This window comes from Crocodylus siamensis, chromosome 8, assembly GCF_052110815.1.
Source record: "Crocodylus siamensis isolate JL-2025a chromosome 8, ASM5211081v1, whole genome shotgun sequence".
In the NCBI taxonomy this organism is placed as follows: Eukaryota; Metazoa; Chordata; order Crocodylia; family Crocodylidae; genus Crocodylus; species Crocodylus siamensis.
In genome coordinates, this window is record NC_143402.1 from 39,576,221 (window position 1) to 39,588,296 (window position 12,076).

General features: G+C 50.2%; 1 protein-coding gene across 1 annotated transcript in view; it reads right to left on the minus strand.

The window, feature by feature from the left end:
- Nucleotides 1-5,392, minus strand: part of FRMPD3 (FERM and PDZ domain containing 3) — a 161,493-nt gene extending 156,101 nt beyond the window's left edge. Inside the window, exon 1 of the mRNA XM_090060452.1 lies at nucleotides 4,944-5,392. The gene's annotated coding sequence lies outside the window, so the exon portion shown is untranslated. The remainder of the gene's footprint in view (nucleotides 1-4,943) is intronic.
- Between the last annotated feature and the right edge of the window lie 6,684 nt (nucleotides 5,393-12,076).

Genomic DNA, 12,076 nt, shown 5'->3' on the forward strand with positions numbered 1-12,076 from the left:
ATTCAGCCTAACCAGGTTAGACTAACCTGCAAAGATTGAATCAATTCAGGCTCAGGTTTTTTGAATGTCTGTCCCTAGCCCTGGTGCTGCTGCTATGGGCAACTGCTGTGTTATTGGATTTGTTATGGAGACACTGGGCCACTAAGTACGTCTGACCCCAAAAGTCTTTGGTACATTCATAGCCAAAGAACCATCTGATGGTTTCACCTTTCAATCACACATGTTCCAGAAAGATGTATTCAGACTGGAACAGGTGTAGAAAAGGACTGCAAGGATGGTCAGAGGAACAAGCAGTCAATCATGCAAGAGGAGACTGAAAGATGACAGCTGTTCAGCCCAGCAAAGCAAAGGCTGAGTGGGGAGATGATTGCTCTCTATAAATACCTCAGGAGGTAAATACCAGAGAGGGGGAAAATGTTTAAGCTAAAGGACATTTTGGCACAAAAACAAATGAGTGTAAACTGGCCATGAATAAATTCAGGCAGAAGATTAGGTGTCTTCTCGCTACCAGAGCTGTGATGTTCTGGAACAGCCTCAAAGAGAGGGAGAGGGTGCAAAATCTTAATTGGTCTTAAGAAGGAGCTTGAACCCATGATGTCAGAGCAAGGGGTGTGACTTGATGGCCTTGGACGTCTCCTCCTGCCCCAGGTTCTTCTGATTGCTGTAGCCCTTCATTCAAAGTGGAGAGCTAGAGGGGTAAGATGCTGGCTGCCATTGCAAATTCCCTTAACAGTTTCACCTCCCAGATGCAAGAACCATTCAGTCCTGGCTTCCCTTGGCTTCCAGAACCCCCACTGCACTTGTTAAACAGAACTAGGACTGAAGTAGCTATTAGCTGGAAGATTATGTCTGTCCTGAGGGCAGCAAACAAAGAGGAGGGAGTGGTGTACAGCATAACTCTAATTATTTTATAGAATTTCAACACAGACTGAGTACGACCTCCTGTATGTCACAAGCTTTACATGTCACCCCATTGCCCCTGTGCTGAGCCCAATAACCTGGGTTTGATGAGAGCATTACCATCCTCAGAGACCAAATTGTTGTGCGCCACAGGCAATGAACAGGAGAGACTGCAGTGCCACTAGTGTCTGAGACCCCTGCCACAGCAGAGGATTGATTAGGTGATATATGCTCAGATCCAAGCATCATTGGACTAAAAACTTAGAGCCATCCCACAACTCCCAGATCTTTGGGGAGGCAGCAAGGTGACATCAAGTGAACTAGGCATGCCTGAGTGCTGCACTCAACTCTGCCCATATAATGTGACTCTTCCCTCTGTAGGTGCCTAGAGAGATGTGGGGGGAAACAATGGAGACAAACATATTCCCCCCATTTTCTTTCAGCGACAGGCACTAATGTCAACTAGAATATCTCCAGACTGCTGCACATAGCTGCATGATTGAGGCTGATGGGGTTCTCTTAAGGAACCACACAAAGGTCACTCTGCAGGTTGGTGGTGTTGTTCCCCATTTTGTTCTGTAACCTCAAGCTCACCCCTGCGGTCTCCTGAGCTCCAATCACTAAAGCTTGTTTCACCCATGTTCACAAGTTGGATTTGGAGGAAAAGAGCGAGTGATGGGGGGAAACTGCCAAACAGACAAGATGGAACCGGCAAGAGGAGAGAACCCTCTCTGCTGAACCGTCACCCAAGCAGGGATGATGTGAACAAGGAGACAGGAGGCACCTGATGCCTCCTCTTGGCATCTGTGACCAGTCTGGTACCTCAGCTGTGACCATCTAGCACAGGGGTGGGCAAAATACAGCCTTCGGGCCAGATCTGAGACACCAAGTGATTCTGTGTGGCCTGCAGCAGGTTACCCATCCCTGTCTAGCCCAGGGGCAGGGGGGCAGCCTGGGCCATAGCATGTGTAGCCAGTCCCACTGCTGCCGGGCACAGAGGTGCCACCTGGAATGGAGCACAGCCAATCCTATTCCAGCACGCATCTCTCAGACGTGCTGGGAACTACAGCTTGTGGGGCTGAGCAATGGAGTGGTGGGGCAGGGGTGGCATGGCGGCCAGACTCAGCTTCCTAGCAGCCCCTGTGGTGTCAGTTCACTCTGTCCTCATGCTTCCGGCTGCTGCTCCCAGTGTTTCTGCCACTGCTGCCAGACCCGGCCCTGCTGCCTGAGCACCTTGGCTTATCCACCCCACACCCACCACTGGGGGTGCTGGATGGGTTCTCCATGGAGACTGGCCCAGAATCCCCACAGGCAGGGCATGCTTGACCGGACAGAAAGGATGGGGCCATGGACGAGCAAGAAGTAGTGTCTGGGTGTGGGGTGGGCATGCAGGGCTGGGATCACAAGGCAGTGACAGAGCAGGGCTGGGACCCAGGGCAGAGCCACAATCCACTCCCAGCATGCCCCTGTCCATGTAACTGATGCCTGTTACAGGGCTCTGTCCTGGGCTCTGACCCTATACTGTCACTGCCCTGTGATCCCAGCCCCAGGGGTATAAATAGCAGGGATGGGGAGCTGAGGCTGGGCCAGCACCCCCCCTCCCCCAGCCCTCAACAGCTCACCACAACTCCTTAAGTGGGCCTCTGGTCCAAATAATTGCCCAACCCCTGGTCTAGCAGTTCAGCTGTGGTTCCACCATCCCTCTTCCCCAGGGAGGCACTTGGGTGCTGCATAGCCACCATGGAAGGGAAGGACCATATCCCAGGAGGTCACTTGGCCACATATTGCTCCCAATGACCAATGTCTGAAGGGTTTGTGGGAAGAGATAAAGGCCTGCTTTAGTACCCCCTTATAGCCTCCAGTATGGCAGGTTGGTCCTGGCTGGGGTGTTCCAGCCCTTTAGGTCCCATGTGAAACAAAACACTCAAGATAATGTCCAGCATGATCAATACCATCCCTCATCCATCAAATGGAGAAAACAGGTCTCCATTTAAAAATCCAGTGCATATAATATATCATTACAAAGATACAAGAAGTTCCCTCTGAAATAACAGCCACAAAAGAGAAGGAACATGGTGCAAACACAGATCTTGTCATTTTCATTGTACAGAATCTTGTATTTTATTAATGTGACCCAATATCATTTCCAGAGACAATTATTTTTCCACCCCAGGGCTGCAGACCCATGTGATATTCAAGTCTGAACAAACAGAGAGAACAAATTTCTATTAACACTGGGAAGAGGAGAAGTAGGGAAAGGATCAAGGGCAGGAACTTGACAGAAAATGAACCCTTCTCCCAGTCCCTGGGATCCAACTAGAGACCTGCCACAAAGATAGCATGGAAACCCCCAATCCCAATGCAGTGCCTCAGAGTAGGGTTTATATGTGAGGATCTTGTCTTAGAGGGATCAAGCTGCAGTGTTTTAAAGTGCTCCCCAGTAAAGATCTTGTTCTACGGGGAACAACTAATGCCTTTTCATTGCTATAGTTCCCCTGAGTATCTAAGGCTGGTCTCTCCAGTGCTAAAGTAGCTGACAAGCAAGGCTACAGTCCCTTGGGAATCTACATTCAAGAAAAGGTTTTTCAAGCTATTCCCACAGAAACTGATCCATGGTGGCTGCAGCACAGTAAGACTGCATAAGATGGTCCTTTATTTATAACCTCTCTCCTCTTCCCTTCCCAGAGCAAAATGCTGACACTATAGAAGCCCACAGCCACTGACCAGTGCTGCACAGAATATCATGCATTGCTGCAAAGCCCTGAATAGTTCTGCTTTGAAGTGGAAGCCGAGCTTACACAGACTAGGGTTCACTAAGTCTCCAGGGCCTACATCTTTGTGCAGTATTTTCTAGAGGAGCAGCAGGAGTTAAAAGGGCTGCCTGTTTTTCTAAAGAGAGCTGAAATGCTTGTGTGCGTGTATGTGTCTCCACATAGGGTGGATTGTGCTGGCACTGCTGAGAACAGTGTGTACACACCCAGCAAGGCGCACACTTTTTGGAGGGGATGTTTACACAGAGCAGCGTACAACTGCAGAGTGTCAGTGTGTGTGAAGGAATACACATATATTTCCTGGATGCTGTGGTAGTGTCTCAGTATATCCACATGCATGACCCAGGAAGATCATTTGTCCACCTAGAGAAGTGGCTTTTGGGTCCCTTTGTGGACTGCATGTCCATTTCCAGGGTGTGACTCCCGAACAGCAGGAATCTCCATTGCACAATCAAGTTGTGGATATGCATTTCACTGCACATGCAAACTGACACTCACTGCATGCAGCCTCCTACCTACAGGCAGAACACGTGTGTGCAGTGGGACTATGAGCATATAGGACCTTAATGTGTTCAGGGGATTGGAGTGCGTACACAGGGTTGTGTATTGGTTTATGGAAGGCTGCATGCAGTTGGCGCGGCACAAGTATGTGAACAGGAACATGGATATGTTTTGTAGGGTGTACGTGGGGAGGGCTGGGTTTGTACACTCAGAGAGACGCTTGTGGTTGGAGGGGCTAGGCATGCACTATTTCTGTGTGTGCTTGGATGCGTTCCTGGAGATGGAAGGCAATGTCTACTTATGCATAATGGTAGATAGTCAGCTTATCAGCATCGCAGCCCAGACAGCTATGCACACTACAGACATTACCCTTCAGTCCCACAGAGCTCAAATGCAAATGCCTTCACACTGTATATCTGCCTGAAATCTCTCTAATGAAGGCACTCTCCCTGCATCCAGCCAATATAACAATTGCACACAGATAAATGCACCCAGAGAACCCATTGAAATGAAGCGGTCTAAAAACAGTGGGCACAACCCACGGCACTGCAGGACCTGGGTCTGTCTCCTAGTGAACAGCATCAGATGCAAAACTAGTCAGACTCCAAGATACAGGCTGGGGTTGGAGCATGTGTCCATGTCCAGAATCATATCCAGAACCACATCCAAAATCAATACAGTCTCCCCAACACACTCCATTTGCTTCCCACTCCCTCCCCCTCATCATTCAAAAAACCCATTGCCCAGTACAATAGAAATACTATGTCTTACCTTTGCTTTCTGTTGCAGTTCTCCCTGTCTCCTTTCCTTCCTCTTGGTTTTGCTCTACTCTCCTTTCCTTTTCCACCAGAAGGGCATCAGCCTAGGGTTTAGCTTTGGCGAGCAGCAGCAGCAGTGGAGCAAAAGAAGGCTGCCTGGGGAAGTTTTTGGCTGAGATACGGAAGGCTGGAGGCTGGCAGAGCGGCAGCGACATGCAGAGACTCCTTCTGTTGTCTCCATCTCTCTGATTCATTCAGCACCATCGCTGTAGCTTGTCAATACTGCAGCGAGGTGACGGATGAGGGAAAGGCAGCCGGACAGCTTGGTTGGAGCGAAGAAGGAGGAGGGAGGGGAACATGAGTCCCTTCCTTGGGCGATTCTTACCCTATGGAGCTATGCAGTGAAAATCCGTTAGCCACCCAAACCACAAGAGGATTTTAGCGATAAACAGCAGCTTTCACCTTAAACCTGTTCCGCTGTGATTCTTTAACTAAATCACAACTGGCCAGAAAAACACCCTTCACATGCACGCTGGGTTTCAGCGCCTGTCCTGCCATGGGAGCTCGGAACATATTTGTCTGGGCTCTGAGTCTGGAATCAGAGAGAGCCTGTCCCCCAGTGGGGAATCACAAAGACAGCAGCCCAAACAAAGAAAGAGGGGAGCAGGGAAGGGAAATGCTGCTCTCCTCAGATTTGTGTCTTGATTCCATTTTGCTACAGCGTGACCTTGGCTGGACAAACCATCCCTTTGCTTTTTTCCTCCTGGCCTCCTTGGTGCTGCCCACTGCAACCTTCACATGCTAGCACCGGGTGTGTGTGGCTACTGCGGGCATCCCAGGCTGAAGTCCAGAGGAGCAGAATGACCATCAGCTGCTGGGTGGGTAGCAGTGCACATGCAGATGGGAATGTGCCATGGAGGGGTGAAAGTACTGTGTGTGTGCTGATGCTTTGCAGGCAGAGAGAGAGAGAGAGAAAAGGGAAGAAGGCCAGGCATAGAGCACAGTGACTGATGAATGATTAGGGGCATTAGTGGGGACACAGTGTGAATGCTAAGCAGCTAACACAGCTGGAATCCAGGGAGGAGCTCCAAAAGCAGTGCCTTAGCTACACAGTCTGGATCTGGAGGCTCAGGGAAGGCCCCTCAGGAATGTGGGGAAAGGAGAAAATGGGTGGGAAGAGAGGGGTGGGAGAGGAGCTCTCCCTCCTTCACTGCTATGGGCAGGGACTTGTCTCAGGGTCTATGGAAAGCTCCTGTATTTATGGGGTGCACTGCCATTGCCTCATTGGCACACTGTCTGTCATGACCAGGGATAAGACCTGTACAGGGGATCTTGGGGCCTCTGGGCCACTCAGCCATTTTGTGATATGATTCAGGGAGCCTTGGAGCTGAAAGGGCTGAGGCTTCTTCAATCCAGCCGCTCCAGAATAAGGTTCCAGAGGCCTACTTCTTCCCAGAAGGCCACAGCAGAGAGACTCTGAGGGAGCAGGCCTCAGTAAGATTTTGGAGAATCTCACATAGGGTGTCCACTAAGCCTATTGCTGTGCAGATGCTCTCCCAGCTCCTGGGATTGAAGAGCTGTAAGAGGGAGCCAGGAGGCTCTTCTTACTTGAAGGCATAGGTAGCAGCAGGGAGGCCCCAGGGTTGGGGTGAGGGGGCTGGCTGCAGGGGAGTAGGCAGCCATAGACAAAGGGTAGCCCAGCAACAGAACAGTAGGGCAGAGCTCTGCTAAGGCAGCAAAAGTAGCAGTTATAAATTGCCCTTGAAGTTAGCCATCAGGCCCTAACTGAAAACCCCTGCAGATGGCTGGAGAGTCACCTGACTGGAAGGGGCAGGGCTCATGAGGCATATAAGCCCAGGGCCTGAATCAGGGAGAGGAGCTTCTGGGCAGGCTGGCGGGCTGTAGGAGATGAGCTGTTTGGCACTTGAGCTGCTCTGGGGACAGCAAGCAAGAGGCTCACAACTTGCAGGGAATAGGATCTAGAGTGGGGGCATTTTAGTTACAGGTCGTGGGTGTATGTTTTTGTTTAAATTTTATACTGGTGGACTGTGAGTGGCTACAAGGGGAGAAGAGGCCAGAGAGGGGTGCCTGAAGGGCACGACTAGACTTGAGCTAGAATGGGGTATAGTGGGGCTTAAAGCTACAGAGTTGTCCAAGGGGCATGTGGTGCACTGAGTTCTGTCAGTGGGCCAGGGCTCAAGGCATGGAGAAGGCTTAAGTCAAAGTGGGGTTAAAATCTAGAGAGGGGCTGAAGACTAGCACAGGTGGAAGTCAGAGAGGACCAGGGGCTTGGAGCAAAGCCTGAAAAGAGTGGAATCAGGCCCTGGGGCCCACAGCCTGAGTGGGGTGAGTCAGGGGCTGGAGCCCAAAAGCCATGGTCCTATGTGGTGGACCTAGGCTGAGAGGCCTGGGCAAAGGCTGGGAAGGCTGAAACCCTAAGAAAGGCAAGGAAGCCTGAAGTGATAGCTGGTAACATCCCTGAGGCATGGGCGTGGCCATTGGTGTGGAAAGCAGCTACAAATAGCCCTTAAGGCAACAGGTGCCCTGGGGGCATGGATGGGCCAGGAGGGTCCACTTAGTGCTTGAAGGACAAGACTGGGAACAGGGGTCCAGGAGGGACATACTGGCCAGCGGGCAGATGAGGGCTTGCTCTAGGACCTCAGGGCAGCTTCCTTTGTGGGTTTTTTTAAGCCATGTGGTTTGGTAACAAAAGTACCTGCCATGCTTGCCGCTCCCCTTGGAGATCCTGCACAAAAGGGGACCTTAGCAGCCCTCTTAGCATAATTGTGAACGCTGTTGTGTTCCACCCAGCAGTGACAAATCCACTAGAAAAATGAAGCTTCCCCCTCCCAGCTCCATCCTGTCTCTTGTGCTCCTGCTTGTGTCTCCCAGCCAGTGAGACAGGCAGTTGCATAAACTGCCTGTTTACAGGCATTGATGGAGCTGTTTGGTTCTCCTACCTCACTGAGTGCTGCAAGCTAATTTTATTGTCGTCTTGCCTAATGGGATGTTTATTACACAATAGCCTTCCTGAAAACAGAGTGAGGAGGGGGTCAGGCCCATGCTGCCGAGCAGAACGCAGCTTGACCTCCTTGCACCTCAGGGGTCACAGAGGTGAGATTCCTCCCCTTGCCATCTAAGAGACCACTCACTGCTGGTGACTGTACATGGGCACCAGAACTCCTTTGTGCCTGAATAAAGCAGGCTTGTGACCTACTGAGCTGGTTTCTTGCTGGAATTTCTCTCCCGTAAGTGAAGTGAGTGGTAGAGAGAGGTGCTCTGGTCTCTGAAGGCTCTCCTCTTACCCCAGAGTGGGTAAAGCATAGGTTACAGTGCAAGCACAGCTTCACCTTATGGTTCTGTACAAACCATTCCCCAGTGTGATCAGGTGATCAAAACATTGTGGATTTGAGAGAGACTTTCCTGATGGCTGAGGTCTGTCATCATTAAGGCAAAGCCCAAGCCCCTGCCTTGTCTATTATAGGTCCTGTGCCATTTGCTTTCCTTCTTGCTGAATGTTTTGGGTAGTCTTCCTGACAGGTTCTCTGGTTTTCCTCTCCCTGGATGGCACATCTGTCTGCTGTGTGTGCAGAACAGAAAACCTAAAGGGCCTTCAGGAAAATCATGTCAACAAACAACAAACTTAGGCCTCAGGGGTGGGTGCCTACTAAGATAATAGGTGAAAAAAAACTTATTAGGCTTTCATCTTAATCTGAATATTTTCCCAGCTCTAAAGCCACTGCAGATTCTGTCTGGAATATCAGAGGACAGTGCAAGTTAAGGCAGAGACATCAGCAGAGAAATTGTGGAATAGGAGGGGATGCTGCGGGTCAGGAATAACTATGCAACCTCTTAAAAGGAAGAAATTCTGGCTACATAACAGCTGCACTCTTCTGTCCTGTCCCATGAGTAAGACGCTCATTTCTCTATCCTGTTGTTCACCTTCTACTGTTCCTCGGCTATGCTGTGAGCTCTCTAGGCAGAGAGGTGAGCAAAAGGGCCGGTCCACACCCCTCACTCATGTCCCCGGGTTTCCCCCGGCCTCCTCAGCTGAAGGAGCGGGGGTGGGAAAGGGACCCAGGGTGCGGTGCTGGGGCATGTGGCCATCGGCCACCACCACGGGTGTTATGATTATATGCTAGAGTGGGTAGCAAACTGGCTCAAAGGTCGCACTCAGAGAGTGGTGGTGGATGTGTTGGTGTCAACATGGAAAGATGTGTGCAGTGAAGTCCCTCAGGGCTCAGTTCTAGGGCTGGTGCTGTTTAACATCTTCACCAGTGATCTGGATGAGGGGGTGGGAAGCACCCTGTCTAAATTTGTGGATGACCCAAAAATATGGGGTGAAGCTAACACCCTGGAGAGGAGGAACCAGATCCAGGCTGACCTAGACAGGTTGGGGAAGTGGGCAGAAAGCAACAGGATGCAATTCAATAAGGACAAGTGCAAGGTGCTGTATCTAGGGAGAAAGAACTGTCATCATACCTATAGGCTGCAGGGCGACCTTCTCAGCACCACTGAGGCAGAAAGAGATCTTGGAGTCATTGTTGACTCCAGGATGAACATGAGTTGTCAATGTGATGAAGTAGTCACACCTTGTTGTCCATCCATAGGTGCTTCACAAACAGGTCCAGGGAGGTGATTCTCCCTGTCTACATGGCACTGGTCAGGCTGCAGATGGAGTACTGTGTCCAGTTCTGGATGCCGTAGTTCAAGTGGGATGCGGACATCCTGGAGAGGGTTCAAAGAAAAGCCACTTGTTTGATTAGAGGCCTGCAGGGAAGGCCCTACAATGGAAGGCTAAGGGACCTTAACCTTTTCAGCCTCTCAAAGAGAAGGCTGAGAGGGGACCTTGTGGCAGTGTACAAATTCATAAGGGGAGAGCAACATGAAGTAGGTGATGAGCTGTTTACCAGGGCACCCCCTGGAACAACAAGGAACAATGGCCATAAGCTACTGGAGAGTAGGTTTAGACTGGACATTAGGAGAAAGTTCTTCACGGTCAGGGTTGCCAGGATCTGGAATGGGCTTCCAAGGGAGGTGGTGCTTGCCCCATCCTTGAGGTTCTTCAACATGAGACTGGACAGGCACCTGGCTGGGATCACATGACCCCAGGTTTGGTGACCCTTTTCTTGCCTGCCAGGGGCAGGGGGGTTAGACTACATGGCCCACTGAGGTTCCTTCTGCCCTTAGAACCTATGAATCTATGAAGCAGAACAATTTGTGTGTAGGACTGGTGATCTGCAGCACTTGCTGCCTCTGGTGTGTGGTATGTGGTGCAGACAGCAGGCTTGGCCATGAAAAAAACTCAAGCCAGGACTCAGGAAAACCTCCATCAATGTAACTCTGGGCAGTGTAGTTGGCACCCAGTGAAGCTAAGGGCTACAGTGCCAGGGAGAACCACAAGGTATGTGTACATCTTATAATCCCCTCCCCAACAAAATCCCCATCATATTGATGATAGCAACTCTGTTCCAGCTCATCTCTACCACTAAGGACACTACAGGAAACAGGACTGCATTTTTCATGGCAGCCATGTGTCTCTTTGCCTTCCTCTCCTGACCCCAAACTGAATACAATCGTACCATCTCTCTCATTTTCACAGGGACTTTCACCCTGAAGTGGTCTACAGCACTTTCATGCAGGTAAAAGCTCATGTGGGATGCTGCTGCCTGTGGAGTAAAGGGCGGTCATTGTTTAACAGCATATGTCAATGCCATGCTAAAGAGCTCCACAGAATGAAGACTACTGATTAACTGAGCTATCCTAGGAACAATGCATCTATTTATTCAGGCCTTTTTTCCAAGGTAGGTTGGAAGATCATGCTGTTGTAAGAGTTTGGGGAGGGTTCCATTACATTAATTTTAACACTATTGGTGTTTTCTTTGTGTATGTACCTACAGCACATACAAGAGTTTCTTCTGAGGTATGCAAAGCAGAGGTTTCAGAGATATTCCCTCTATTTAGCAGAGGGAATTTTGTTAGGACTACTACCCCTCTAGGTTCAGAAGGAACTTTTAAAGTACAGCCTCAGTAGAGACATTCATAGCAGGGCCTATACAAATCAAAGAACACAGAAACAGAAAAACACTGGGTGTTTTTGCTAAATGAATCAATGGTGAAATAGTTGACAGACTAAACATAAAGGTTCAGAGTTAACACCCAGTTCTGGTGGATGGTGACAGTAACCCAAGCTATATAAAATCTCAGTTTGCAGATTGAGGAAGACTATGGCATGATGAGTGACTGCATTACAACTGAGAGCACCAGAAACAATGAAAACTAGTTATCTGTAAAGAACAAAGCCAGTCAAGAAACGTCTGTGATGGGCTAGCTGGCAGTGACCTGGCCCAGGGGTTTTGAAAGGGCAAAAGATGATTGGAGGACTTGGGATTCCCTTTCCTCACCAATCAGGCCCCAGAGACTCACCCTCCATGTCCCCTGATTGGCCCCTTGGGTCACCTGGAGGGGGATAAAAGGGGCAATGCAGGTGACACAGGGGGGAGACCATTGAGGGACCACAAAGAAGGAGATTCAAAGAGCTAGCAAGAGCTGGGCCAGCGGGGCAGAAGCAGTTGCCCCAGAAGAGCCTGAAGGAGCAGGACCTGCAGGCAGCAGTTGGACCCTCAGCAACCAGGCGTGTGGCCAGCAAGAGAGGTTCTCTGCTGGGCTCCAGGATCCCCTACGAGAGGCTGAGGTTGGCAGGAGAGGCTCCCCATTGCAAGGATCTGAGCAATGACCTGAGAGGTCTTCAGATTCCAGGTTCCTTTAATTTCTTCTTTGTTTGTTTTGAGGTTCCTTGACACCTGTTCTGACTGGTGAGTGTACCCATGAAGAAATACTCACACCTGTACAAGTACCTCATCTCCAACCCAGTCTGTTTAATCCCCCATTCTATTCCCAGAGTTTGAGCAGAGATGGTCTCGATACTTCTTGTTTGTACAGTGCCTAGCCTAGCCCTGGGTTTTTGACCTGGTGAACACAGACCAGAGATTCATTCAGCCTGTGGCTCCCTTATGTCAGGCAGAGGGTGAGGAGGAAGTGACCTGAGGTGACACTGAAGGTTTTGTGGCTTTGTCAGCCCATGTGCCCCTGCCACAGGATCCTCATGAGTTGCTGGAGTGAAACCAGATGGGTTCCTGACTGACA